The sequence below is a fragment of the Oryx dammah genome, unplaced genomic scaffold, assembly GCF_014754425.2.
Source record: "Oryx dammah isolate SB20612 unplaced genomic scaffold, SCBI_Odam_1.1 HiC_scaffold_22, whole genome shotgun sequence".
Taxonomy (NCBI): domain Eukaryota; kingdom Metazoa; phylum Chordata; class Mammalia; order Artiodactyla; family Bovidae; genus Oryx; species Oryx dammah.
In genome coordinates this window covers 23,972,622-23,997,780 of record NW_024070206.1, presented here as the reverse complement: position 1 = coordinate 23,997,780, position 25,159 = coordinate 23,972,622, and the positions used below count along the sequence as shown (strand labels likewise).

Here is a 25,159-nt window from a genome sequence, read left to right as displayed (position 1 = left end):
AACAGGAATAATTTATGGTAGATCCCACCCTAACTTGGCTCTTTGGCTTTAGCTACATGATACAAATGCTCACAGTTTGACCCAGTCTCACATAAGACAGAACTATTTTAGACAATGACTGCTGTGACTGGAGGCACGGTTTCCACACTTCACTCAGACTGGTAAGAATGATGATTCCAATACACTGTGATAAGTTATAATTCCTAAAACTACCACTAAAAAAGCTATACAAGAAGATACACTAAAAAACCACTATTGATAAATCAAAATGGAATTCTGAAAAATATTCAAGTTTCCCCTAACAAATCAGGAAAAAACCCAGGGAAACAAAAAAGTAAAACCTAACCAGAAAATTAAGAAAATCAAATGGAAGCCTTAAATCCTAAGATGGTAATTAAATTAAATGTAACTAGTTGAATGCCTGAATTAAAAGAGTTGCAGGCAGGATTAAAAAACATGACCCAACTATAAGTTGTCTAATGATGAACCTAGATAGCATATTAAAAAGCAGAGACATCACTTTGCTGACAAAGGTTCCTATAGTCAAAGCTTTGGTTTTTCCAGTAGTCATGTATGGATGTGAGAGTTAGACCATAAAGAAAGCTAAACACTGAAGAATTGATGCTTTTGAACTGTGGTGTTGGAGAAGACTCTTGAGAGTCCCTTGGACAGCAAGATCAAACCAGTCAATCCTAAAGGAAATCCACCCTGAATATTCATTGGAAGGATTGATACTGAATCTGAAGCTCCAATAATTTGGCCACCTGAGGTGAAGAGCTGACTCATTGGAAAAGGTCCTGATGTTGGGAAGGATTGAGGGCAGGAGGGAAAGAGAGCAACAGAAGATGAAATGGTTGGATGGTAGGCATCACTGACTCAGTGGATGTGAGTTTGAGAAAACTCTAGGAGATAGCGAAGGACAGGGAAGCCTGGCGTGCTGCAGTCCATAGGGTCGCAAAGAGTCAGACATGAGTGAGCGACTGAACAACAACAGAAAGAAGGAACATACTTCAAATATAAAGATACAAACTGAAAACAAAAAGAGAAAAAGTTGTACTATGTAAACATTAATCAAAGGAAAACAATAGTGACTCTATGTCAGATAAAGAAATTTTACAGGTAAAATTCTTTATCAGGTAAAGAAAATGACCAGAGGCAGAGAGGGATATTATATAGTGGTTAAAGAGTTGATACATCAAGAAGACAGTCCCAAATATGTATGAATTAAATGACAGAATTGCAAAATAAGTGAAAAACTGAAAGAATTGAGTGATGGAAAAATCTATCATTATAGTTAGAGACTTCAATAACCACTTTTCATCAATTGACAGAGCAACTTGACAAAATCAGCAAGGATATATTAATACTAATAGAGGAAATCAACTCTATCAACCAAGAGTCAAACTGACATTTAGAGAATCCTTCATCCAAGAAGAGCACACTACACATTCTTTCCAAGTATTCATGGGACATATATAAATGTAGACCATATTCTGGGCCATAAAATGAAGCTTCCACCAATTGAAAGAAAATTGATATCATATACAGCATGCCCTCTGATCACAGTGGAGCTGCATGAGAACTGAAAAACAGAAAGACAACAAGAGTATCTCTAAACACTTGGAAGCTAAACACCCAAAGCTAAATAACTTACGGATCTAAGAGGAAGCTTCCATGGAAATCTAAAAATACACTAGACTGAAGGGAAATGGAAATACAACATATCAAATTTTGTGAGGGCATAGCTGAAGCAATGCAGAGAGGAAAATCGATGGCACTAAATGCGTAAGTTAGACAAGAAGAAAAGTCTCAAACCAATAAGTTTTACCGCCTGAATCTTGAAAAGAGCAAAATAAACTCGAAAAAAGGAAGAGGGACTTCCCTGGTGGTCCAGTAGATAGGATATCACCTTCCAGTGCAGGGGGTGCAGGTTTAATCCCTGGTCGGGGAGCTAAGATCCTGCACGCCTCGTGGCCAGAAAACCAAAACATTAAAAAAAAAAAACCAACCAGAAACAATACTGTAACAAATTCAATAAAGACTAAAAATGGTCCATGTCAATTCTTATAAAAGGAAGAAAATTATAGAGATTAGGGCAAAAATCAGTGAAATTGAAAAGAGAACAATATAGAAAATCAATGAAATAAAGAGCTGATTCTTTGAAAAGATCAATAAAATCGACAAACTCCTGCCTAACAATGAATAAAAGAAGACACAAATCACCATTATGAGGAATGAGACAAAGTACATCACTACAGACATAAAAATGATAACAAAGGGATATTATGAATGACTGTACACAGATAAATTAGACAGTTTAGATGAAATGGACCAATTCTTTGAAAAACACAAAGGACCAAATTCACCAAATATTAAACAGTCAACAGAGCTATAACTCATAAATATATCAAATTTTTAATTAAAAACTCACCCCCAAAAATATCCGGCCCAGGTGTTTTCACAAGAGAATTCTACCAAAATTTAAAACCAAATTAAAACCAATTATACAAAATCTTTTCTAGAAAACAGGAGGGAAGTTAATGTTTCCTGACTCATTTTATGAAGCTAGCATTACCCTGATACCAAAAGCAGAAAAAACCACAGATCTTGTGAATAAAGACAGAAACGTCCTTAACAAAATGCTGGCAAATAGAATTCAGCAACATATATAAAGAATTATACACCAAGAGCAGGTCAAGTTTATTTTACTTAGATGGGGTATTCTACTTGCAGAGATGCAAGGCTGGTTTAAGAAAATCAGTCAATGTAATCCACCTTATTAATAAGCTGAAGGGGGGAAAATTACATAATCTTACCGACTGATGCAGAAAATGCATTTGACAACAACTCATTCGTTATAAAACCTCTCAGAAAAATAGAAATAAAAGGGAACGCCCTCAATTTGACAAAGATTATTTACAAAAAACCTACAGCTAGCAACAAGGCAAGGATGTCCGTTCTCACCATTCTTACTCAACATTGTGCTAGAAGTCCTAGCCAGTGTGGTAAGGAAACAAAAAGCATACACATTAGGAAAGAAGAAATAAAACCATCCCTATTGTGGGTGAAATGATTGCCAACATAGAAAACCCCAAGGAATCTGCCAAAAATTCCTGAACTAGTAAGTAAATTTAGCAAAGTCACAGGATATAAGATGCTACAAAAATCAACTGTATTTCTAAATACCAGCCTGAACATATGGACACTGAACGTAGATAGGCAACACCATTTACAATCACTTTAAAATACTTAGGTGTCGTCTGAACACATGTTGTAAATAAAACATGTGCAGGACTTGCATACTGGAAACTAAGCAACACTGATGAGACAAATCGAAGAAGATCTAGATAAATCCAGACGCAGACCATAAATCCAGACCATGTTTAGGAATTTAAATACGCAACATAGTCAAGATGCCAATTTCCCCCAAATTGATGTGTAGGTTTAATGCATTTCCTATCAACATCACATACTTTTGTGGATATAGACAAGACTGTTCTAAAATTTACATGGAAAGTTAAAGGAACTAGAATAGCTAAAATAATCTTTAAGAGTAAAGTGAGATTTACTCTACCATTTTTGTGGGGAGTTTGACACAGAGATCAATGGAACAGAATGGAGAATCTAGAAATAAACCGACAGAAATATGTCCAACTGATTATTGCCAAAAGTGCAAAAGCAATTCAAGGAGGAAATATAGCCTTTTCATAAATGGTGTTGGAGTAAACATCCATAGATATTTACTTTGAACTTTAAGTCTCACACCTTACACAAGAATAAACTAAAAATGGATCCTGGACTTCAGTGTAAAGTAGACTTTTAGGGGAAAAAAACAGTAAAGAAAATCTTTGGGGTTCTAGACTTGGTTCTTAGATTTGACACAAATCAAAAGCTTTTCCTCTGTGAAAGACTATTAAAGTAAAAAACAACAACAACAACAAAAAAAAAAAACCAAGCTAGACATGAGAAGATATTTGAACATCACACATAAGACAAAGAACTTATAGTTTCTATTAAAAAAAAGTACGTTTCTATAAAAGCCCAATCAGCAAATGGGCAAAAGATGGAAAGAAACATTTCACAAATAAGCCCAAGAAAAAGGTCAACATCAAAAGCCACTGAGGAAACGCGAATGAAATCCATGAGAAAGCCCTACACACCAATCAGAATGACTAATATAAGAAAAAATAATGACCACAAATACTGATGAGGATTTAAAGAAACAGAATCACTCATGGATTGCTCGTGGGAATACAAAATGGTGCAGCCACTCTAAAAAATAGTATGACAGCTCCTTCAAAAATGAAACATGCAACTATTATATGACTAACCATTGTATTCCTGGGAATTTATCTTAGAGAAATGAAGCCTATATTCACTGAAAAGCCTCCACGGAAATGTTATCACAGCTTTATCCATAATAATGGAAACAGCCCAGATGTCCTTCAACAGTTGAATGACTAAACAAACTGATACATCCTTATCAAGACCACTCAGCACAGCCTGGAGGAATCCTCAGAGCATGGTGAAAGGTTTTGTATTTTGACTACGTTGGCATCCTGGCTGTGATATTGTACTGCAGTTCTGCAAGATGTTTCATCAGAGGAAACTGTGTAAAGAGGTCAGGGGATCTCCCTGTATTATTTTTATTACTGTATGGGAATCTACACTATGACAAGGTAAAAATTTAATTAAAAAATAATTCCACCCTCAGACAACGAATGGGTTAGAATATAGAAGAAACTAATGTGATTTCTCACCTAGTCCAAAGCTGAATGTTGGAACTATGTTCACACCTGAGAATAAGGAGAACCAAGTTAATCTCCAGATTATTAAACTTCTGCCATGACGAAGCAGGGTCGGTGTCTGTGGCAATGAGTAATGCATGCCTTAAGCATGTACTTGTGATACAGCAAGTCCATTTCTGGGTGTTTACCCAAAGAAAATGAAAACACTAATTTGAAAAGATATATGCACACTTATGTTCACTGCAGCATTATCTACAATACCAACCTAAGTGCCCATCAACAGATGAATGGATAAAGATGTATCCATTATATGTATATACACACACACACACACACACACACACACACACACACACACACACATATACACAATGGAATACTACTCAGCCAGAAAAAGGAATGAACCTGCCAATTGCCACGAAAATGGATGGATCTAGAGGGTACTATGCTAAAATGAAATGTTACACAGGGAAAGACAAATACCATCTGATTTCATTTTTATGTGGAGTCTTAAAAAACAAAGGAACAAGCAAATCAAAACAGAGACAGATGCATAGATGCAGAGAACAAATGGGTGGTTGTCAGAGGGGAGGGAAGTGGAGGGTTGGGTGACAAAAGTGAAGGGGATTACGAGTACAGACTTCCAGTTATAAAATAAATAAGTCACAGGGATGTAACATACCACATACGGAATGGTGGTGGTGGTTTAGTTGCTAAGTCGTGTCTGACTCTTGTGATCCCATGGACTGTAGCCTGCCAGGCTCCTCTGTCTATGGGATTCTCCAGGCGAAAATACTGGAGTGGGTTGCCATTTCCTTCTCAAGAGGATCTTCCCTACCTAGGAATTGAATCTGGGTCTCCTGCACTGCAGGCAGATTCTTTACCGACTGAGCTATGAAGGAAGTCCCTACATACGGAATACAGTCAATAATATTGTAATAACTTTGTACGCTGAGGGATGGTTACTAGACTTTAGCATGGTGATCAACTTGTAACGCATATAAATACCAAGAATGTACTCATAGGTGTGGGCTCGAGGGCTGCTTAGGCACCATTGTCTGAGGCTTCTTGAATATTCCATCTCCCTGTAGAGTGGGTCAGCGCTGTGGTCAGGGGAAAGGGAGGTAGGCAGGAATCGAGGGGCAGAGGGACCATCCTCTTTATTGGACTCTCTGGAAGATGCAGGTAGTTTCTAGTAACTGGATTCTGTTTCTCTGCCCGCTGCCGTTTCAACACTTCACTGGCCACTACCATTATAGCCACACTGATGCCTTAACTGAGACATGAAAAAGATGAGGGGACCACAGGAAAAGCACTTGAAATACAGTATTTTTTAAAAAAATACTTTTATTTTTAAATTTTGCCCTGTCCAAAGTGGCATGTGAACAGTGTGGAAGTTCCTTAAAAAGTTGCAAATAGAACTGCCCTATGACCCAGCAATCTCACTGCTGGGCATACACACCGAGGAAACCGGAATCGAAAGAGACACGTGTACCCCAATGTTCATCGCAGCACTGTTTATAATAGCCAGGACACGGAAGCAACCTAGATGTCCATCAGCAGATGAATGGATAAGAAAGCGGTGGTACATATACACAATGGAGTATTACTCAGCCGTTAAAAAGAATACATTTGAATCAGTTCTGATGAGATGGATGAAACTGGAGCCGATTATACAGAGTGAAGTAAACCAGAAAGAAAAACACCAATACAGTATACTGACACATATATATGGAATTTAGAAAGATGGCAATGATGACCCTGTATGCAGGACAGCAAAGGAGACACAGATGTGTATAGCAGACTTTTGGACTCAGTGGGAGAGGGAGAGGGTGAGATGATTTGGGAGAATGGCATTGAAACATGTATAATATCATGTAAGAATCGAATTGCCAGTCTATGTCCGATGCAGGATACGGCATGCTTGGGGCTGGTACACGGGGATGACCCAGAGAGATGTTGTGGGGAGGGGGGTGGGAGGGGGGTTCACGTTTGGGAACGCATGTACACCCGTGGTGGATTCATGTCAATGTATGGCAAAACCAATACAGAATTGTAAAGTAAAATAAAAAATAAATTAAAAAAACAAAAACAAAAACAAAAAAAACCAAAGTGGCATGTGGGATATTATTTCCCCAATCAAGGATGCAACCCACACTCCCAGCATTGAAAGTGTGGAGTCTTAATCACTGGAGTGCCAAGGAAGTCCTTAAAACACAATTTTGATGTCTCATGAAACGCACAGGAATGAGCATTCATTGGCTATGCTTTACATCTGCTTTAGCTATAGAAATACAATGGTTCTGAAACTCATATTTAGAGAGAAAGTAACTACCCACTCATCTGAACAAAAAGGGAAAAAAACGTTTTTCAGGAAATGTGAAGAATCATTAACTTCACAGATTCTGCACAGAAAGCATAATTGCCTACAATACAAGGCAGAAACACACTCTAAAGCATTTGTGAGCAAAATGGAGACATGGGCCATTAATCCTTTATCATCAGAATCAAACAGTACTCAAATGACCACATGGACTGTGACTAAATCAATTAGGTACAAAGATGGTAATAATTAGGGCTGTTGGCAGTCAAAAGCTCTCCCAGAAATGTGCTTAGATGTTGAAAAGACGACTTCTATCCACTTTTATTACCTTTGTGCCGCGGTAAATTATAGTAATTTCTTATGCCTTGAGTGAGGGAAAATGGGAAGATAATAGGTAGCTTACTGAGGATGGTTTAACTTTTCTACAGACAAGCACTGAACAATCATTTACCTACACATAATGAGGGATATAAAGCTTTCTGGTCAAAATGTACTCTGTTATGGTAGTAACATAATAGAGTATGCATATTCTGCCTCGGAAAATCCCAAGATTCTGATAAGCAATGTGTAGGAAGCAAAGAGCTAGAGGATTAGACAGTACATAAACAAAGCTCCCTTTACAGATGCTGCTGTTGGGACAGCTAAGACTTGCCTCCTGTCCTTCCCTTTCCCAACCCCTGAGGGGCCTTCCTCCCCTCTGGGTCTTTATTAGTTGGCTTTTGTCGCTCCTCTTCTGAAAAAGACAGTTATTTTCTATTCTGCTCTTTCCTATGCCCAGCGTCCACTTGGAGGAAAGAGTGAGTCTGTATTTCCAAGGAGACCTTCGCAGACCACGAGGCGAGTCAGTCCCGGGGAGCGCCTGCAGGGGGCGGTCGACACCGTGGAATGAGCAGACGGCGCTGGCTGCCCTAGGGGTCCCGGACCTGCTGCAGGACAAGCCTGGGAGATCAATATGCAAGAGAGGGGGCCTTATAGAAAATCCAAGGTAATCCGCTCAAATCAAGTTGTTAAATGTTTGCCTTTGGTGACCTCTAAGAATCAAAGGTGGTCGGGGGCTTGGAGTGATGGCGGGGGAGAGGGTTCATCTTTTCTAAGGTTCTCACTGCACAGATGTGCAGTTGAGGCTCAGAGGAGGCCTGTGGTGTAACCAGCCAATTAGTAGCACTGCTGATGCAAAAACTGAGGCTGACTAACAGCCTGGACCCTTTAAGAGATTCCCGGCGGCCCTTGTCTGTATTTATTTACAAGATAAATATCTAAAGTAAAAAGAACACTCTCCACTTCTGAGTTATTTCTAGGAGTGAAGCTGAAAGTGGCGAAGCTTATTAGGGGGGAAATAGGCACTAATTTGAAATAAGATAGGATTATGAATACATTGCACTATCTGTTTATGTTATAACAGCCATAGGCTCTGATGGTAAAAACAGTTAATAAGCTTGCTTTTTAAAAATCTAGCCGTATTGCCTGTTTTATTTACATATATTGAAACAAGGAGTCTTTTCTGGTGAATCACACATTTATGGGATCATTTGGGAGTTCTGGTATTATTTTCACCTGCTCTTCTCTTTCTAAGCTCCACTGCAGAACAAATAATTTAGGTTCCCAGGGTATCTTCAAAAGCAAGCTGCTCAAAATGTGGTTCTCGGACCAGCACCACCTGGGAGCTTGTTACAAATGCAGAGTCCCAGGCCCACCTGAGGTTTATTGCATCCGTGTGTCAGCGGGATTCCAGGCGATTCTTACGTGCACTACAGCCTGGAGAGAATAACTGTATCACTCCAGTACTACCTCGCAGAGCCCTTACTTCATTGTTCCTTAGGCTGACCTGGGCTCCTAGTCATTAACCTAGGTGTTCCTGCCAAAAATGAGCGTCAGCATCTTCTGTTTAAAAGAAGAGCATCACCTGTGCTTTAAAATGAGGCGGGAAGAGTAATGGAGTGGAGTTTGTGGTGCGTTCCTGTGGATTCCTTAATGGGCCTTTATTTTATGTGGAAGGGCACTGTGTTGGTAGCTATACAAGAAAGGTTTAAAAGTCCTCATATGCAACTCACGGAAGCTAATAAACCAGTTTCTTGGCCGACTCTGGTCCTAGTACTTGACTCACTCCTAATGAGCTGGGGTCTGAACAGCCTCATAAACCCTGTCAGCTGCCCAGACAGAAGGACGTGTGGCGAGGAACTTGTGCTTGCACAGACCATAGCTTCTCATCATTTTTGTTTCTTCCCACCACCAAGTCTAGAGTTGTGTTCTCTATTCAACACGTGCCTAACTATCCTTGCCAGCAATAACACTAGATAAATATTTACTGAGTTTCCCCCGCCCCTACCATGCATAGAGTACTGTTGGATCAAAATGTTTTCCTGATTAGTTAAAATAGCTGATGTTGGACTGCTAGTCAGTGCAAGGGTGTAGGCTGAAGGGCATATTTAGATGAGTTTTTCTGATGTCCCTGTTCTGTAGGTAAAATCACATATCCATTTCCTGCTTCATACATCTCCAGGGAGTTATCAATTTGGGAGACAAATGAGTTACTGCATTATAGTGCTGTCAGACTCAAGCATTTTGGAATTTGTGGAATTAAACTCATGCTGGCTTGTTTGTCTTCTATGTCTAGAAAATTGATGATGTAAATGTTGGAATACACTTTAGAAGTGTGGTTTAACACATGACTTCAAGTCTTGGAGTTTAAGTGCTGGAGAAGAAGCTTCCACAGAGTGGATTGGGGTTTTCCAGAACCATTCACATCCTCACTGGCCAGTTCCCCTGGCAGGCGGCCACTGCCAGGTCCCTCCTTTGGGAGGCCTGGTTCTGTGGGGGAGGGGGCCTAGGCAGCCAGTGCCATCAGCCGGAGGGGGTACCTTAGCGACCAGGTGTGGATCACCCCAGGGTGCTTGTGGGCAGTGATAGAAGCAAGGTCCACTGTACCCTGTTGCAAATTCGAGAGAGACGGATGATACAGCTGTGGATGAATAACAGTTTGTTTTCTTTTCTTTTCATCTTTAGTTATTTCTGGCTGCACTGTGTCTTTGTTGCTGCGCGTGGGCTTTCTGTAGTTGTGGCGAGTGCGGGCTGCTCGCTAGCTGTGGTGTGAGGGCTTCTCCCTGGGGTGGCTTCTCTTGTCGTGGAGCACAGGCTTTAGGTGCGCGGGCTGACGTGCGACTCTAGAGCACAGGCTCAGCAGTTTTGCACAGGCTTAGCTGCCCCAAGGCAATGGAATCTTCCCAGACCAGGGATTGAAACATTGTCCCCTGTATTGGCAGGTGGATTCTTATCCACTGGAGCACCAGGGAAGTCCTATTTTTTAAATTTTTTAGAAGTGAACTACAGTTGACTTACAATATTGTGTTAGTTTTAAGTGATTCAGTTATATGTATATACGTATTCCTTTCCAGATTATTTTCCATTATAAGTTACTATAAGATACTGAATATAGTTCTTTGTGCTATATAGTAAATCCTTGTTGGTTATCTATTTTATATATATTGGTGCATATCTATAAATCCCCTACCCCTAATTTATCCCTCTCCCTCCCCTTTCCCCTTTGGTAACCATGTTTGTTTTCTATGTCTGTGAATCTGTGTCTGTTTTGTAAATGAATTGGTTTGTGTTATTTTCTAAGATTCCACATTGAATGAATAACATTTTCAATGTTCATATTAAACTCAGGAGTGATATGGTACCACAAACAAATAATACCTGCAATGATGATGACATTTCACTATTAATTAAGACCTTCTGTAATGATTATTTTAATGTTGAGTTAGAAACATTTTTATGATGAAGATCAATGAAGAAAAAAATGTGAGTAGAAAGTTCAGCCAAAGGTGAGTTTAAACAGAGCAGCCTACTTGAAGATATTTCTCTGTGTAGACTCTTGCCTTACAGGTCTTCTAATATTAGCTTATTAGGCATTAGCTGATTAGGCATTCCAGACACAAAAGTCACACGAGAAAATGGTGAGACTCTCCTCTCAATCAACCCCAAATTGACTTTGATCAGGACTAGCATTTCTCCATCAAGGTAGGAATATTGCCATGGGAGGGACTGGGCACATACCAGATGCTATAAATGAGGTTGACATCTCCAACTATTAAGTCAAAAAGCTGAAAAAATATAGAATATCTCAGCAGGCAAAAGTGCAGCGTCTTTGAATGGCGTATGAAATTTCCATCAAAATGGCTTGATCTGGAAGGGTTTTATAAAAATAAACTGCTTTTCCAGCCCTGTACTCTTCTCCCCCTGGAAACCCAGTGGGCATTGGCTGCAGACAGCAGCCTCCTCGGTAGTGTTTGCAGCCTGTTGTCTGTACAGGTTGCCCTAAGGGACCTTGGAGACAGCCCTTTCCAGTGGACATTCATGACTGGCATGCTGGCCCCGGTCTAGGCTCCAGACAGGTATGTGTGTTGCCTTTGGAAAGCCCCCAGGTGAAGTGGCCAGGGTCCACACCGGCCAAGTCTTTATGTCTATCTGCACCAACCTGCAGAACACGAGCATGTGACTGAGGCCCTCTGCAGGGCCAAGTTCAAGTTCTCTGGCTGCCAGGAGATCCGTATCTCCAAGAAGTGGGGATTTACTAAGTTTCATGTGGATGAGTTTGAAAAAAACACGGTGGCAGAAAAGCGGCTCATCCCCAGTGACTGTGAGGTCAAATAATCCCTAGTGATGGCCCCGGACAAATGACGGCTCTGCACTCATGGCGCCTTTCTCTCCTTAGTCACGCCCACCAGTGAATTCTACTTTCACTATAAGTACAAAAACTGTTTGTCTTTTGTAAACAAACAAAAAAAGCTGCTGTCCTTTCTCTATGAATGTGTTAAGGTTAATGTAACCCTATGTTTGTTCATAAACGTGTAATAATTATAAATGCAGGAAAGAAGACACATACACCTCTCTTTGTGGAGGCTTTTGTGTGTCATCTGTTAAAAATTATCTGTGCATTTAGTTTGTCCCTTGGACTGCAAGAAGATCTAACCAGTCAATCTTAAAGGAATCAGTCCTAAATATTCATTGGAAGGACTGATGCTGAAGTGGAAGCTCCAGTACTTTGGCCACCTGATGCAAAGAGCTTACTCATTGGAAAAGACCCTGATTCTGGGAAAGACTGAAGGCAGGAGAAGGGGACGATCGAGGATGAGATGGTTGGATGGCATCACCAACTTGATGGACCTGAGTATGAGCAAGCTCTGGGAGTTGGTGATGGACAGGGAAGCCTGGCGTGCTGCAGTCCATGGGGTCGCAAAGAGTAGGACACAACTGAGGGGCTGAACTGAACTTAGTTTGTCCATTTGTCCTAAAGTTTTGAGCTAGAATTGCAAAAGACATTAGTTATTCAATTTAACACAGGCTTAAAATTGTCAAAGCATTTGGATTTCTACTAAGTCTCTTTCTTTATCAGGAAAGGGTATTTTTATCAGGAAAGGGTATTGATACTGACAATGAAAAAACCTTATCAAGCCCATGAAGTCTCCTTGAAACACAAAGAATCTCTTCCGGGTGGAGAACGGCTTACGTAGGTGGCCCTGAATGATCTAGCTTTTGAAAGGGCAGCAGAGGGCCACCTGGCTGTTAAGACTCAGGCTCCAGAGGCAGCTCCACCAAACTGGTCCTCTTCGGCACCTCCCCACAGATTCCAGGCTACCACCGTGGGTGCCAGATGCTATGTCTCTCCCTTTGCCTTGTTGCCTAGTGACAGGTGCCACGTGCTCCTCCCTCCCTGTTGTCATGGCCACAACGTGATGGAGAAGCTGTATAGTCCCGCTCATAATCAGTGGGCTGATCGAGTAGGTCATTTATCCAAATTCATTTACTTATTTAACAATTATGTATCAAGTACCTGTTAGGTATCAGGTACCACGCTAGGTGCTAGGATAATAGGAAATAAGTTAATCTAATTCTCGCCCTCAAGGTGCTTATAATTTAGGGGCCTGGAGGGAGCATAAGCCTAAGCACAAAACAGACAAACAAGGGGAGAAGTCTAATAAAAGTCCCTATGACATGTACTATGAAAGATATAGTACATAGTGTCCTGGAGACCCCATGGACAGAGAAGCCTGGCAGGCTATGGTCCATAAGGTCACAAAGAGTCAGACACGACTGAAGCAACTTAGCATAAAGGATATAAATGAAGGCTGAGACAGGAAATAGATGGAGAGTCTGTGGATTCCTGGCTTGAGTGACCGGGTACGGTGATGACCATGGACGGAGCGCTGAGCTGGAGTGAAGGGCAGGGGAAAGCGTCCTGATGTGGGTGTGCCTCCCTCTGCTGCAGGGAGGGAAGCATGGCCTGAGGGGAAGAAACAGCAGAGACTCACAGGAGAGGGCATCAGAGAGGAGAGGGCTGTGTGTGTGTTCTGGGAGAGGAGTCCAGGCTGGAGGATGTCAGCTCATCACACCTCTTAAAGCTTCCAGTGACCCACTGGGAGTAAGGTCATGGGCAAAGTGTTGGTATTTAAAATAAACATGCCTTTGCTCTAAAAAATGGTAACATGGAAGCTGACAGTTTAAGTAGTTTACCCAAAGGTCACTTTCCTAATTCCCTGGTGAGTGTTTTTCATGGTAAATGATGTTCCCCCTCATATTTCTGCTGATTTCAAAGAAATCATGCTGATTCATTACCTACAAGTAATTTCACCTGGGGGTCAGATATTAATCTTTGCCCCAATATGATTTCTTTCTGCCTGTTGGCAGCCATCCCAGCAGAGAGCCTGGCAAGGTAAACCTTGCTCAGCATTGACACTTGGCTGGGAGTTGGCAGCAGGGCGAAGGGCTGCCCAGGTGTCCTGAGAGGCTGCCGGACTTGCGTATGTGAAACTAGACTTCGATTCCATTTCAAAGTTATTCATTGCTTATTTAGTACGTAGTGCCGAAGTGCCAGGAGTCCTTAATGAGGAAAGCAAATGGGCAGAAGACCTAAATAGACATTTCTCCAAAGAAGACATACAAATGGCCAATGGGCACATAAAACGATGCTCAATGTTGCTAATTATTAGAGAATCAAATCAAAACTACAATGAAGTACCACCTCACACTAGTCAGAACAAATCTACAATGAAGTACGACCTCACACTGGTCAGAATGGCCATCATCAAAAAAGTCTCCACATTTTAAATGGCACTCATGTTTAAAAACTGATATTTATGCGATTTATCGCCATACAGATCTGAGGTTCACTGCATGTTTTTCCATCTTGGGGTACTCAGGGTGGAATTGACTTTCCACTTCCACAGTATCTTCTTTTTTTTGAGTTATCTCCATACTGTTCTCCATAGTGGCTGCACCAATTTACACTCCTACCATCAGTGAAGGAGGGTTCCACTTTTTCCACATCTTATCCAGCATTTGTTATTTGTAGACTTTTTGATGATAGTCATTCTGACCAGTGTGAGGTCGTACCTCATTGTAATTTTGATTTGCATTTCTCTAATAATTAGCGATGCTGAGCATCTTTTCATGTGCCTGTTGGCCATTTGTATGTCTTTTTTGGAGAAATGTCTCTTTAGATCCTCTGCCCATTTTTTGATTGGGTCTTTTTGTTGTTGTTGTTACTGGGTTGTGTGAGCTGTTTGGAAATTAAGCCATTGTTGGTTACATCATTGGCAAATATTTTCTCTCATTTGTAGATTGTCTTTTCATTTTTTTTTTTATGGTTTCCTTTGCTGTGCAAAAGGTTATAAGTTTGATTAGGCCCCCATTTGTTTGTTTTCTTCGGTTCAGTTCAGTCACTCAGTCATGTCTGACTCTTTGCAACCTCATGAATTGCAGCACACCAGGCCTCCCTGTCCATCACCAACTCCCGGAGTTCACTCAAACTCACGTCCATCGAATCAGTGATGCCATCCAGCCATCTCATCCTCTGTCATCCCCTTCTCCTCCTGCCTCCAATCCCTCCCAGCATCAGGGTCTTTTCCAATGAGTCAACTCTTGGCATGAGGTGGCCAAAGTATTGGAGTTTCAGCTTTAGCATCAGTCCTTCCAATGAACACCCAGGACTGGTCTCCTTTAGGATGGACTAGTTGGATCTCCTTGCAGTCCAAGGGACTCTCAAGAATCTTCTCCAACACCACAGTTCAAAAGCATAAATTCTTTGGCGCTCAGCTTTCTTCACAGTCCAACTCTCATGTCCATACAAGACCACTGGAAAAACCATAGCCTTGACTAGACGGACCTTTGTTGGCAAAGTAATGTCTCTTGTTTTGTTTTTTTAAATTTATTTAATTGGAGGCTAATTACTTTACAATATTGTGGTGGCTTTTGCCACACATCGACATGAAACAGCCATGGGTGTTCCCACCTTGCTCCCCACCCCATCCCTTTGGGTTGTCCCAGAGCACCAGCTTTGGGTGCCCTGCTTCGTGCATCTAGTTTGCACTGGTCATCTATTTTACACATGGTAATATACATCTTTCAATGTTATTCTCTTAGTTTTGCTTTTATTTCTATTGCCTTGGGAGACTGACTTGAAAAAACATTGGTACAGATTTATATCAGATAGTGTTTTGCCTATGTTCTCTTCTAGGAGTTTTATGGTGTCATGAAAGTGAAAGTGTTAGTCACTCAGTTGTGTCCGACTCTGCAACCCCATGGACTGTAGCCCTCCAGGCTCCTCTGTCCATGGGATTCTCCAGGGAAGAATACTGGTGTGGGTTGCCATTCCCTTCTCTAGGGGATCTTCCTGACCCAGAAATCGAACCTGGGTCTCCTGCATTCCAGGCGGATTCTTTACCATCTTAGCCACAAAGGAAGCCCTTACACCATAAAACTATAGTGTCATGGTTTTAGACTATTTTAAAGTGGGGGCCCAACTTTGTAGCGAAGAGTGCTCTGAATCTGGAGCTAGATTATAAGATAGTCATAGCATAAAAAACCCAGAATAGTCCATCTTAAGTCATCTAGCCTCTTAATAAAGCAAGAAGCTGGCAGAGGTCAAAAAAAGAAAAAAAAAAAAGATAATGCCAGATATGACATGATCTCCCCTGCCTGATAAGTTTAATTGCAGTCGGAACTGAAACAATGAATTTGTGGGTTCTTGCCCAGAAATAAGGAGAACTAATTGAGATCATCAGAAGTGTCATCTTAAGGGACTTCCCCGGAGGTCCAGTGGTTAAGACTCTGAGCTTCCAATGCTAGAATGCTAGGGGCATGGGTTTGATCACTGGTCGGTGAACTAAGATCTCACATATGGCTGCTGTAGCAAAAAAAAAAAAAAAAAAAGGCACTAAACCAAACCAATCAAGCCATGAAAAGCTAGATGGACCTTAAATACATGTTACAAAGTGAAGGTAGCCCACTGGAAAAGGCTACATACTGTATGATTCCAACTCTATGACATTCTGGACAAGGCAAGACTACGGAGACAGTGAAAAGATCCATGGTGACCAGGGTTTGAGAGGAGGGAGGGATGAAGGGGCAGAGCACAGAGGATTTCTAGGGCTTAGAAGCTGTTCTGACATGACAGAGGTGGATTATTGTAATTTTGTCACAAATCATAGAATGTGCAAAGGAGTGAACTGTAATGTAAACTATGGGCTTTGGGTGATACTGGTGTGTCAGCGTAGGTTTATCAGTTGTCACAAATGTGCCTCTTTGGTGGGGGATGTTGATAATGGGGGAGTCTGTGCATGTGGAAGCAGGGAGTGTAATGGAAATCTCTACTTTCCACTCAATTTTGCTATAAATATAAAATTACTCTAAAAAGATAAAATCTACTTTGAAAAATGAAAAGGATGAGAAAGCCTGGAAATGAGATCATTGTGTTCTAAGCCCTGGCCAAGATCACTGATGGTCAAACTAGCTGATGAGAGAACCTCGGGCAGGTGGGCCGAGTCGATCAATAAGTACTTCTGTTCTCTCTCCATTATACCAATCATGCAGGTTTATTTGTTCATTCAACAAAATGCATTGCCTTCTGGCTGTGTGCCAGGTACTATGCTTGAGCCTGTGATATATAAAGAAGTCCTTGGCCTAAGGAAGCCCATAGCCATCAGTGGAAACAGACAAGTCGGACAATAAAAGTCTTGGATTATAGGGACTTCCATGGTGGTCAAGGGATGAACACATTGTTCTCCCACTGCAGCAGGTGTGGGTCTGATCCCTGGTTGGGGAACTAAGATCCTGTGTGCTGTGCCGTGCAGCAAACACACACACACACACACATGCATGGTATGATTCCGTCGCTCAGGCCTGTCCGACTCTTTGTGACCCCACGGACTGTACCCGCCAGGATCCTCTGTCCATGGGATTTCCCAGGCAAGAATACTGGAGTGGGTTGTCATTTCCTCTTCCAAGGGGTCTTCCTGACTCAGGGATTGAACCTGAGTCTCCTGTGGCTCCTGCATTGCCAGCGGATTCTTCACTTTCTAAGCCTTGGATGATAAATATCAGGATAAAGATTTCTACCAGAAATTATTAAGCTGGGTTTCTAGTACATTTCTATCCTGACAATTTGGATGGATGATTCCAGCTCTCCTGTTTACTTTCAGATTAGAAGATTAGAGGTGAAGGTCAGATCTGATGGTCCACGTTCTTATGTAACTAACTGTAGATCTCTTGAATAACTTCTTCCCCTGATAAAAATATCTAGCCAAATTCATTTCAATTGATTGCTAAATATTATTTGTTTTTAACTGATATTATATGCTATATATTAGTAAATACATTCCACTCGGTTCTGGGAATACCAGAGGCTGGTTCTACATAAATGCAAGCAAATTAAAGAGGAAAATAGATTCACAATGCTAATATTTCTGTGTAGCTTGACAGTCAGATGTTAGAAGCTATAAATTGCCAAGTTAAAAAGTAACAAAAAGAACCAAAATACATTTTTCTGTTATTGGGAATCCAAGCTGAGAAAGAAGACTTCTTTCTACCCCCAAATTAGGGCTGCTTACCTCCCACCCCCCACCCCCATCTCCCAGCAGCTGGTACCCCACCTCCACCCTCCTACTATCAGAAATAATTTTCAGCAGCTGTCTGAGGAAAGTTCTGCAGCCATTGCCAAATCTGGGGCTCAGTTGCGTCCATATGTTGTTCCTGTAACTCTATGCCAGTATCTTCCTATGAGCGTGTGATCAGGTACAAGCAGCTCAGATCTCCCACGTGAACCTTAATGAAAACCAGGGCCATGCTCAACCTGCCAGGCACCCAAAGCCTCATCTTCCTTTTCCTCCTTGTGACAAGGTAATTGATCAGGAAAAATATGTAAGGGTCAGTGACAGGATTTGCGGTAATTGCAGGTTCTTAGAAGCAAGAGTTCTGAGAAGTCATCTGTGGTCTCATTGTTATCTGGAATGTCATGGAATGTTGGTGATGTCGTCTGTTTGTGGCTCACTTAGGAGCCTCTATCTGCGATGCTGTCCCCTCTTAGAAAAGCAGGCCTGCCAACTGCTGCTTTTCCTTGCTGCTGGCAGGAACGCTCATCATTAAAGGGATGGTGGCTGTGGGCCAATCATTCCATTCTCTCTACTTGGCCCAACTTCTTAAACTGTTTTTGGAATCAACTGAGAGATTAGCATTGAAACATATATGTTACCGTACATAAAACAGCTAGTGGGAAGCTGCTGTATAACACAGGGAGCTCAATCCAGGGCTCTGTGATGACCTAGAGGGGTGGGAATGGGGTAGGAGGTGGGAGGGAGGTTTAAGAGGGAGGGGATATATCTATACATATAGCTGACTCATGTTATTGTACAGCAGAAACTAACACAACATTGTAAAGCTATTATCCTCCAGTTAGAAATGAATTTAAAACCAAAGAAAGAAATATAATAAAGAAAAATTCATTAAAAAACTGTTCTATTGGAATACAACATATATGCAAAAAAGCATATAAGTTTACAACGGGTTGCTGTGTACTCTCAGTCATGTCCTGACTCTTTGTGACCCCATGGGCTGTAGCCTGCCAGGCTCCTCTGTCTATGGGATTTTCCAGGCAAGAATACTGGGGTGGGTTGCCATTGCCTTGTCCCAGGTAGCCTCCCCCACCCCACCCCCATCAAGGAGGAGAATGTGATGAGTGTCCCAGAGGCTCGCTGCCAATCCCCATCCCCTCTCTTCCCCAAAGGTTCCTGCCCTCCTCGCATTTCACACCCTGGATTTGTTCAGCTTGCTTTTAACTCAGGTAAGTGGGATCATAAAGGGTGTGACCTTTTGTGTGTCTGGGTCCTTCGCGCAACATGGTGTGCATGAGAGTCCTCCTAGTAGTTCGGCACAGCTGTTGTTTACTTAACTGGTATAAGTGCTCCACTGTCTGCCTGTCCTCTCATTTAATTTATCTGTCGACGGACATTTGTACTTCGGGGCTGTTAAAAGTATACCTCTATGAATTACTTGTATGTCTTTTGGTGGCATGGGCTTGCATTTCGGTTGTGTATATATATTATACACTGGGTTGTAATAATTACTGTAATGACTGGCTCACAAGCTTTGCCTTTTAGGGGAAGGGACAGTTCACCCTGGGCCCCAAGAACCCCTGCATGTCTTTCCCAAGGGTGCAGACTTCAAGCCACATCCATCCCCGATACTGAGCAGTTCCTGTAGCAGTTCACACAGACAAGACAGGTCCAGGCGAGCATGGTGTGGTTATTGCTTGCTCCTCAGGGGAATCAGGGGACTGGCTTGTTTGCTGCTTTCTTCCAAAGGGGTTGAGCCCCGGGTCCCACGCCCCTCAAATGCAGAGCAACCTGCTGAGTGACCAGCTTTCATCTGGACCTACCATGTTGCCCAGTGGGCTCGGGAGGCACAGGAGCCAGCATTACCATTTGATGTTCTTGCTGGTTGCTGTGCTGCAGGTAAGAAACTGTGTGGCTAGTGATTTATCACATCTCAGAGACCACTTCTGGCTACTGTGGGTGTGGCAGCCCTGCTCTGCTCATCACCCGGGCATCTCCTTTGGGGTCTTATCATACCTTGCTTGTCTACGAGGCTAGGGTTCTTTCCTGATAGAGCTCATTAACTGTAGTGGGTGACGCTAATCATTGCCCAAAGTAGTGTGTGAGATTTCTTGTTCTTCCTCCCCCTGTTTTTTAAAACTGAAGTATAGTTAATTTACAATATTGTGTTCCTTTCAAATGTACAACAAAGCGATTCAGATATCTATGTCTAACGATATGTATGTGTGCATGTGTGCCAATTCAGTCGCGTCCAACTCTTTGCAACCCCATGGACTGTAGCCCGCCAGGCTCCTCTGTCCGTGGGATTCTCCAGGCAAGAATACAGGAGTGGGTTGCCATGCCCTCCTCCAGGGGATCTTCCTGACCAACTATATGTGTGTCTGTGTGTGAGTATAAAATTCAGATTATTTTCCATTACACATTATTAGAAGATATTGAGTAGGTCCTTATTTACCTATTTTATATATAATAGTGTGTATATATTAATCCCAAAGTCCTAACTCAAATCTCGCCTCCCCCTCACTATTCCTTTTGGTAACTATTAAGTTTGTTTTCTACCTCTGTGAATCTATTTCAGTTTTTAGATAAGTTCATTTGTATAATTTTTTAGATTCCATATCTAAGTGATATCATATGGTATTTCTCTTTCTGACTCACTTCATTTAGGATGATAATCTCTAGGTCCACCCATGTTGCTGCAGATGGCATTATTTTTGTCTTTTTTATGACTAAGTAATAGTACATTGTTATGTATACCACATCTTCTTTATCCATTCATCTGTTGGTGGGTATTTAGATGGCTTATGTATCTTGGCTATTGTATATAGTTGACCCCAATTTTTAAGACTTTTCTATCACTTGTATTTTACTGATGATTGTATGTGTAATACTTTAATATTATCAAATAGGATAATTCTGACAGCTCTGTGAGGTCAGCATTATTTTAGAGATTAGGGCACTGAAGACAGAGGGTTAAGGGACACATTTGGTTTTATACAACTATGACCACAACAGTAACCATCACATATAAACGAGTAGTTACGTATTGCCTATCAGCCCCTGTGCTGGGTGCTGTATATCTGAGTCATTCATAACAATGCCCCAGCATAGGTATTACAGTTATTCCCAGTGACCAGCTTAGTGACTCGACATGCAGTGAAGTGAATTCACATGTCCACAGTCACACAGTTGTTGGCAGAGCTTTCAAGGTTTCAATCCAGGGTGAGCCTGACCTCTGGCCATCACACTCCTGGTCTAGATCTGGTACGTACTTGAACCCACGTTCTCAGAACCCAGAGCTGGTGCTCAGTTCACCACCCATTTTGCTGACCCCAAACCTCCAACAACCGTCACCCTGTTTGTCTTTCCTGCTAGTGCACAATTTAATGACCAGTGATCAGGCAGAGGGAAAAGAGGGGCATCTGTGCGAAGTTGCTTCAGTCATGTCTGACTCCTTGTGACTCTTCTCTGTCTATGGGATTCTCCAGGCAAGAATACTGGAGTGGGTTGCCATGCCCTCCTCCAGGGGATCTTCCCAACCCTGGAATCGAACCTGCGTCTCTTGCATCTCCTGCATTAGCAGGCAGGTTCTTTATCACTAATACCACCTGGGAAACCCAAAAAGAGAGGGAGGAGAATGGAAAGTTTGTCTCATTCCTGTACCAGATCATCAGCCTCTGGATAACAGATCGTTCCCTGAATATATTAATAAAATTACATTCAAAGGGGAATGCAAATCCCTGGAAATTGAGAAGAGTATGTGTGGCTAATTTTAAAGGAAAAGTTAATTTTGCTTTTGAAGGTTCTCCCTCTCATCACCACCATCTGGAGCTCTCTGTCTCCAGGGAACTCAGTTCTAGAAGGTCAGGAGGGGTGCATAGTAATGCCTCTGTGTTAGCAGAGTCCAGAGGAAATGAATGCTCAGAAATTCACCGGTCTCGCAGTTTTTGGTCTCACTGTGCTCCAGTGGCCTCAGCCTGCCCTCCCAGAGGAGCAAACACATGGTTAACTTCACACCCAATTCTTGGCTTCTTTGCTTCGGGACCTTGGCCACTCTTGGGGCTGAGCTGACTCTCCATCATAACCTAAAAGTGAAAGTGCTTTTCGAACTTACCGCCCCCCTCCCCTGCCTCACTGCCAGGCGATATCACACTATTTCTCTAACCCTGAATATGATCAAGGGGGAAATTGTGTAACATTTGCTTAGTTGCCATTTTAAGAAGCCAATTCAAAGAGATCCTTGGGAAAATTATTTTAAATGCATGTTTATACGATCACTTTCTACAGTTTAAAAACCTGTATGGTTTTTCAATGATGGTTCAAAGTTTCTCTTTAAATATCCATCCATATATGGGACTGTGTATTGGCAGAGTGGGAGTAGGGATTTAACATGGATGTTCAGTGGGAAATTCTGAAATATTCCCCAGCGACCGGGAGCTTCTCACCAAGTAGTGTGCTCAGTTTCTCAGTCGTGTCTGACTCTTTGTGGCCCCATGGACTCGAGCCCACCAGGCTCCTCTGTCCACGGGATTCTCCAGGCAACAGTACCAGAGCAGGCAGCCATTCCCTTCTTTAGGGGATCTTTCTGACCCAGGGATTGAACCTGCATCTCTTGTGTCTCCTGCACTGGCAGGTGGATTCTTTACCACTAGTACCACCTGAGCAGCTCTCTCACGGGGTTGGAGGGAGGATTTTAATATCAACTTCCAAAGTGATCACTTCAGGAAATAAACTAAAGGGAATATGATGAAGAAAAAAAAAGTAGATAATTTCATAAAAATGGAGGTGGTGGAAAATCTGCATATGTGGCTGGAGGAGGGGTGTACAGGGGTATACATGCTTGTATCATAAAACAAATCCCCTCGAGTCCTGTTGGTTATTGTTTCATATCGAAAGTAAGGGAAAGAAAGCAATTTTCAGTATTTGTACTTGGGATTTTTTATACCACATTGTTGGGGTCATCTAGTCTTGGAAAAAACATACAAACAACAACAACAACAACAAAACCAGAGAGATGTTTCTGTTTTGATTCTGAAAGGTCTTTCAAATATGTGCTGCGTTTGAGTGGATCCACAAGATCAGGTCAGAAAAATGCCTTGCATTTGATGTTAAATACTGTTTCTTTCAATAGAATAGAACAGTTCAGCCAACAATAGTTGGTCCTTTGACCCCCTGGGTATGAAAGAGGAAAAGTTGATGAGAGGCGAGTTCTTCAGATCTAATGTAGGATTTGTGGGCTGGGGACATCATCTTCTGAGAATCAGGGAAATAAATGTGTGTGAGTCTGTAGAACCCAAGCAGAACAAATCCTCCCAAAGCAAGTGGCCCATTCTTTTGTTTTTGCTTTTTGTCAGCTCCTCACTTTGCATGTTTGCCAGTGAGACCCACTCGAGAAGAATTTCTGATGAAAGACCTAGTATCTATAAAAGAAAAATTTAATTGTGCGTATTGGGGTTTTGAACTAATTACCTCTTATGATATGCACGTAAAAAGCAGGTCATGCCTCTTTAGCAGATGTCGGGAAGATGAACCTTTCTGTTGGAAGCATCTAAGTCATCTGTAAAGGCAGGTTTCTTGACAGTGTGGGCTGCGGGCCCCGGTTTCTCAGGGTAGTTCCTCCCAGGGAATCTCTCACTAGAATTTTAATAGAGAGAGACCCGAGCGCAGTGGCAGAGCCTGAAGACACACACACACACCCCTGAGAATATGCAAAGTGCAAAATTTCTGGAGCTGAACCACTATGTTGGTGAATAGAAAGGCTAAATGTGGCTCTGGGAAAGAACGAATGATTGCTGAGCTGGGGATGAAAGTGCCCTGGGAGGGCAGGTGGATAGGCGAAGAAAAAGGGTGAGGATGTCACAGAAAGGTGGGTCCTGCCGTGGGGACGCAGATGATGTGTGCTGTGCAGGCTCTGGCTGTGGCCCTGAGCCCACGCTCCATGGTACCTCCCAGTCCTGGAGCCTTGCAAGTCACCCAGCACCTGCCCAGGAGACTCCCTTGGGGACTTCCCAGGCGGTCCAGTGATTAAGACTCCACGCTTCCAATGCAGGGGGCATGGGTTTGATCCCTGATCAGGGAACTAAGATCCCACGTGCCATGCAGTGTGACCCCTGTTGTCCCCCCCAAAAAAGCCAAGAGAATCCACTGGCATCTAAAACTCAGTTTATCCCAACCCGCCCTCACCCCCACATTTCTTGCTACTCTGCTTCCTCCTCCTGCCAGCCCACAGCTGCAGAGTGATGAAGTCTTCCTGCCCTGCCTTCTATAGCAGCTCCCAAATTTCTCTCCGCTTTGCCCTCTTCCCTTCTGTTCTAATCTCAGAGCCTTAGCCGTGGTGGGGTCTTCGTGTCTGTCTCCCTAATCTGAAAAAGTAACACAATCAGTTTTTACCATAATGCCAAAACCTTCATAGGTTTCCATCACCTACCAAATGAAGCCCAAACCCACAAGAATCCATCCAAGCCTCTGGGATCAGGATTAATGTTCTCATGGATGGTGAAGCCATCTGTTCTACTGAATATCATGCAAATTAAGCTCAAGGGTCTTTTCCTGTACTTGGACCATCCCTGTGTTCTAAATGTAGCCTCTTCATTTTGATCGCCTCCTCTCACTTTGCTTGTTAATATTCTATTTATGTGGGGCTTTCCTGATAGCTCAGCTGGTAAAGAATCTGCCTGCAATGCAGGAGATCCCCTCCTCTCTCTTTGCTTGTCAATATTCCATTTATTTAAGATCCAGTTTAAATTGCACCTCCTCCAGGAACCTTGCTCTCTTGCAAACAGATGGAAGCTATCTTTTCCTCCTCAACATCCTTATACTAGTCAGTGCACACTTTCTTTCTTTCTTCTTTTCTGTGGCCACACAGTGAAAGCAAAGTTATCACTTTGCTGACAAAGGTCCATCTAGTCAAAGCTATGGTTTTCCCAGTAGCCATGTATAGATGTGACAGTTGGACCATAAAGAAGGCTAAGTGCTGAAGAACTGATGCTTTTGAATTATGCTGGAGAAGACTCTTGAGAGTCCCTTGGACTGCAAGATCAAACCAGTCAATCCTAAAGGAAATCAACTGTGAATATTCACTGGGAAGACTGATGCTGAAGCTCCAATACTTCGATCACCTGATGCAAAGAGCTGACTCATTGGAAAAGACTCTGATGCTGGGAAAGACTGAAGGCCAAAGAAGAGGGCAGCAGAGGATGAGA

The 25,159-nt window shown here is 42.3% G+C and overlaps 1 protein-coding gene and 1 non-coding gene across 7 annotated transcripts in view; one reads left to right on the top strand and one right to left on the bottom strand.

Annotated features, from left to right (window-relative positions):
* Positions 1-25,159, bottom strand: part of DLGAP1 (DLG associated protein 1) — a 296,372-nt gene that overhangs the window by 164,051 nt on the left and 107,162 nt on the right. The gene's annotated exons all lie outside the window — the stretch shown is intronic.
* LOC120881251 lies at positions 11,281-11,410 on the top strand. The gene has a single exon (XR_005725277.1). It is a non-coding gene; the product is annotated as a small nucleolar RNA SNORA70 (small nucleolar RNA).